The 5,578-nt window shown below is 38.9% G+C and overlaps 1 protein-coding gene across 1 annotated transcript in view; it reads left to right on the forward strand.

Moving 5' to 3' along the window:
- Positions 1-2,190: 2,190 nt before the first annotated feature.
- LOC103807447 (F-box/LRR-repeat protein 21-like) overlaps positions 2,191-5,578 on the forward strand; it is an 8,085-nt gene continuing 4,697 nt past the window's right edge. Inside the window, exons 1-2 of the mRNA XM_009080173.1 lie at positions 2,191-2,288; positions 3,633-3,773. The gene's annotated coding sequence lies outside the window, so the exon portion shown is untranslated. The remainder of the gene's footprint in view (positions 2,289-3,632; positions 3,774-5,578) is intronic.

Consider the following 5,578-nt stretch of genomic DNA (forward strand, 5'->3'; position numbering starts at 1 on the left):
GTGGAGAACTGGGAATCTAGAAACGGGAGGAAGCAGTTATTTCTTTCTGGCTTGAATCTGTGATGTGCTGGGTTATAGCAATGAAACCTTTTTTTTTGAATCAACATTGTGGCGTGGGAAGAAGTGAACAGTCACTGCTGACCCACTTCTCCAGTCCCCCACCAAACCCTGTGTCATGGGGGAGATTTTCATTGCAGATTAATTGTAGCAGGGAATCTAGAAACGGGAGGAAGCAGTTATTTCTTTCTGGCTTGAATCTGTGATGTGCTGGGTTATAGCAATGAAACCTTTTTTTTTGAATCAACATTGTGGCGTGGGAAGAAGTGAACAGTCACTGCTGACCCACTTCTCCAGTCCCCCACCAAACCCTGTGTCATGGGGGAGATTTTCATTGCAGATTAATTGTAGCAGAAGTTTATGGTTCTGTTACCAGATTAAATTGCAGAAACAGTTATTTAACTTTTTTTAAAATTTATTTATTCCTGATTCCCTGTTGGGTTTTGTGGATTTGAGGTAGTTTGTGTAGGATAAGGTGCAGCTGTCCAAAATACTTGCTCACAGATAGAGCTGTTTGGGGTCGTCCACCAATTTTTGATACTTTTTGCTTTACACAAATGAGGTTGTGAATAGATTTGATGAACCTCATGAGTTTACAGAAGTGTTTCATTTCAGGAACAGTGTTGCTGCTGATTATCTTTGATAATAATTTGGGTGCTTGCCTAGATAACAATTCACTGGTTTGCATAACAAGCTTCTATTTGCATCTCTGATAACTAGAGGATTTTTAATTATGAACATTTCTGCTTACACAAGTTAACATGATTTAAGCTGCTTTGAATGATTCTTGTGGCCTTGGACACTCAGATGTACATTAGATGTACACCTGATTATATTTTTTTTTTTGTTAACAAGAACTTCTAGTAACTTTTTTCATATATCAAAAATTTTGCTACTTTTTATATGCAATGTAAAAGTATGAGCTTCTTTTTGTACTGAGGGGTCTTAGGACAGATGCTACTTTTTATATGCAATGTGAAAGTATGAGCTTTTTGTACTGAGGGGTCTTAGGACAGGTCTGTGCAAGAGAAGTTCACTTTATCAGGTCTGTGGTTATCCAGCTGTTCCAGGTAACCACTCCAACCTTTATGAAATTCAGAAGCTTGCTGAGAATTGTAGACAGTCTTTATTGACTTCATTTATTCCTATGAAAGGATATTACCCTCTCTTTATTAATTTTGAGATGTAGTTTTTACTATAAATTATTTTTGCTTGCAGTACACTGAGAAGTGTTGGGAAGAAGTTTAGTGCAGGTGAAAGGGTACTCCTCCCCTACCCCTGTGATAGGCATGGAAAGCTTATCCCAACAAAGATTCAGTTATTTGGTGTGTTTTTATTAAAGCAAACATAATAATATTCTTGGAGATAAAGCCTTGAATGATACTTAGGACGAGGAAACACACTGAAACACAAACTTACCTGTGATGTAGTATTAAAATAGCGTGGAGGGAGGTAGGGGACTTTCCATCTGAACCCCTTGATGTGGCTCTTGTGGCACAGGTTGCAGGGCTGTCACCTGCATCCTGGGAGCTCATAAACAGGGAGGAGGCTGCAGCCTTAGGTGGTTTGTTGTTGCTGGACTGCAGCTCCTGCCATGTGACTGCACCCAGGGCTGGAGCAGGTGGAGATTGAAGGCTGCTGCACCTTTGGTGGGAGGAAGCTGTGCTATGTGTCCTCTGTGTTTTGATCCCCTGTCACATAGTTCCCCAGGCAATTAGCCTTGCCAGCAGGAAAAAAATTTTCTTTTTCCTTCCCTATGTTTTCCCTGATTCTTAGATTACATTAGTAGTTACAGTGTTGTTTACCAAACTTCACTACTAGTGGTGATGACAGTGCAGATAGTGAAGAACTTGCTGTTTACATTGCACTGTTGACCACTACAGTGTAAACACAGTTGCAATACTTGTGTCCCATCAGTTTGATATTTAATCCCACCCTTGCTTCTCTCATTGACAGTATTTGCAATGTGGGGTGAGCTACCTTGTGTTAGGATGGTGCTCTCAAACCTCCTTACTAAAGCCAGAAAATGTATAAATTGATGTCATCGTAACTTCTTATAATTATTGCACTGGATGTAATATAAGGATTATTTTTTTCAAAACTAATGAAGGTTTTTGTGGCATTTTATCTGACAGGTGAGGAAAGCAGACAGATGCTTTTGGGTGCCCCATGGCTGCAGCTGCCTCAGTTCATTCATTTGTTGCCTGTTGTAATTCAGAAGCATTCTTTAGGTAAGAACCTTGCTTCAAAGGATGTGGTTTATCAACTTAATACACTTGTGTTGAATTTTTAAATGGCATCTCGATGTTTCGTGCTCTCAGTTACAACATTATCTGTATATTCTCTTTGCATGTGTCATTATACACCTACCTTGTGTTGGTTAGACACTGACAGTGCTTGTGCAAATGAATTCTGTGTGCTGTACAGACTGTACTCACAGGAGAACATGTGGTACTTGTAAACTGTGCAATACAGACCAGGGGGAGTGACACATTTCTTCAGGTGCCACCTACGAACAGAGTTACTAATGAATAGCAACTTTCTCATTATAGACATGTGACTATTCAGCTCTTCATTTTTCTGGTGTGTGAGCTGAGAAGCAACATTGCTTGCACAGAGTGTGGTACTTGAGTTTATTTTGTGTAGGAATTGGAGCTGCTCCTCTTGTATTTGTAAATAACACATGTACCACAGCTGTGTTAAACTTTGTCCATAAAGCTACTAACTGGGTAGTTTTTAAAAAGGTGATGGTATGGTTTGGGGGAATCTAAAGCCTCGTGTCCCATCTTTTAAAGAAAATCAAAGTTCAGCATTGGAAGGTTTCTAGAGATGTTATTACTGGTTGAACACAGTATTGGTAAATATTTTCAGTTTCTAAATTCAGATTTTAAAAAATGTGTCATGGTTTAGTGAGGTGTGTGTTGCTGTTCCTGTAGCTTTCCATGAAAACATCTTAAAGTAAAATGGCTAACTGAATGTGGAGATTTTCATACTAAGGTACAGGGTAGTTTTTTCATGTTAGTATATGGGAGGATATTAATATATTATGGGTACTTTTTTCCCAGATACAGTGTAATTAGCCAAAATAGTTAAGATTATCTTGGTGCACTAAGCATACTCTTGGAGCAACAGTGAGTAAAATTTCAAGCCAAGAGTCCTTAAGTTACAAAGTATTAGAAGTCATATCATTATTTTGATTCATGTGGGTTTGGTATAGAGCAAGCTGAAAAAAACACCATTTCTTATCCAGGTTTGTAATTTCTTTAGGTAATATTCAAGAATCCAGATATATATATATGTGTTGCACAAGAGTGCTCATGTGACTAAAACTGTAGATAATGCAAAAACCCTATTTTTGCCAACAATTACATCTTCCCATTAGTTAAATGATATTTTGCAGATAACGTTTGGTAGAACTAACTTGCTCGTCACATTCTGTTGTTCTGCTTCCACATCTGCCCTGCAGAGCTGAGTGTACTGTTCATCTCAGTCTTTGTGCCAAAATTGATTTGAGCCCTTCCTTTGGGTTTCCCAGGCAGTGCAGAACAGTTTTTCTTTGGTTGATGGCTTCGCAGGTCGGTTCAGCTTCTGGGACCCATCCCTGCCTTCTGGTTAAGGAATCCATGCACACACACGGGATGACTCAAGAGTGGGATGGATGTTCAGATCCCACAAAGGTGCTGGTAACTTGACAGGAACCTCCACATTCTTTGGAGGTATGTGTGCCTGTAAACCTCTGTAAACCCCTCATCCAATACTACCTAGATTATATCCCATGGAACTATAGTTAACTCTGGCTGCGTTTAAAGATTTATACTGTGTAGTTTAAGTATTTGGAATGAAATAAGCATTCATATTTTCCACACTAAATATTTGGGCTTCATGTTTGTAAAAACTTTGTGATATATAACCAATAGACCCTTTTGCTGGCTTTGCATCCCAAAGCAAGTGATAGGAATTCATTTTGCTAGATTTAAAGGACTGTAGTATAGAATACTAAACAGAAATTCTGGAGATACCAGTTTTTAAAGGGTGTAGCAACAGGAAGAAGTGTTGTTCCTTCAGTGGGAGCAGAGGTACTACATACACCAGGAGTACTTTGTTACATCTCTTCATAGGTCTAGAGTGGATGTGCTGCTTGTGGTGTCTACTCTGACCTGTGGTTTCACCGTTTTTGGTTGTTCTCAGATACCAGAACTTCTTTGTGATAGCCAGATCACTTGCCATGAAGCTCAAGTAAGCTTCATATAAAATAGCAGAAATTTTCCTTTTTTTCCAGGGTATTGCAGATGTGTGTGAGAATAGCAATAGCAAAAAGAAGCTTCTCAGACAAGAGCATTTGCTTCATTTCATTTTCTGTTCTGGACTTTAGTTTTAGGAAACAGCTAAATTTGTAATTCCTCCCCAGGAGGGAGGAGGCAAAAAAACAACAGGTAGTTGACTCCAAAGGTACTTAGCCTTTGCTAAATTTAGCAAGGCTATGAGCCACTGTAAGAGTGAGTTATGTAATGGTTAATTACTACATCCACCATTTAATGCCTTGGAATGCCCATTCAGTGTGTGACTTAAAGCACTCAAAAGTCATAAAACAGTTGTGTGGATGATAATTTGAAAAACTGGCCTCATAACAAAATGTTTATTCATTCTGAGCTTGCATCTTTATTACATTAGTAACACTATTAACCTAAGCCATGTGTCTATTCAGAGGAGGAAAACACCTGTTACTTAATACAATTTAAAGAGTTGCTAGTTTATCCTTCTGCATATATTGCTGATTCCACTCATTAATGAAACTTTAAATAGACTGAGTGAAGATTTACAACTGTCAAAACAAATTCCTTGGTGGTTAACAGTAATTTGCAAAAAGGTCAAGCAGTAGTGAAGCTGATCCTATGAACAGCTTTTAATTAATTGACTAGGTTGTTCTTTTCCACTTTTCAAAGAATGCATGTGCCTTCTTTTTATAAAAATGGAGTTTCTGTGTCAGACCTCCTCAGTCAAACAGATAAGGTTTTAAAAGCTGGGGGAAATGCCAGGTAAGGTTTTGATAGGATAGTACATATTTTGGCAGCTATTTCCACAGTATTGGGGTTTGGGATTTTTTTCCCCTGGTAATGAAGATACTGTGGAAAATTTTCAGTCTGGAAAAGGCATGCTGTGAGGGTTGCCATGGAAGTTTGTTCAGTAAAAACAGATGATGTGCTCTGTTCTTGAAAAATGCATGGTTGCTTCGAGAATACTTGAGGCTGGTCTGGCTGAACATCTGATCAGTGGGACATTGGAAAAGGGGCCACAGCCTGCTGTAAAATGAAGTGGCATTTGAAACACTTAAAGACAGTTGGTGAGAGCTGACTGAATAACAGAATTCAGTCTAGAATGGTGTGGGGTAGATTGCACTGCTTCAGTCTGAAAACAGAGCTTTTCCTTATTCTGCTCTTTTCTGAGCTCTGCCTGGTGTGGCACACGTCACTCAGTGAAGTAGATCAGTGCAGTTTGTTGTATTCAAAGGTCACTGTCCTTC

Source organism: Acanthisitta chloris, unplaced genomic scaffold, assembly GCF_000695815.1.
Source record: "Acanthisitta chloris isolate BGI_N310 unplaced genomic scaffold, ASM69581v1 scaffold12258, whole genome shotgun sequence".
NCBI lineage: Eukaryota > Metazoa > Chordata > Aves > Passeriformes > Acanthisittidae > Acanthisitta > Acanthisitta chloris.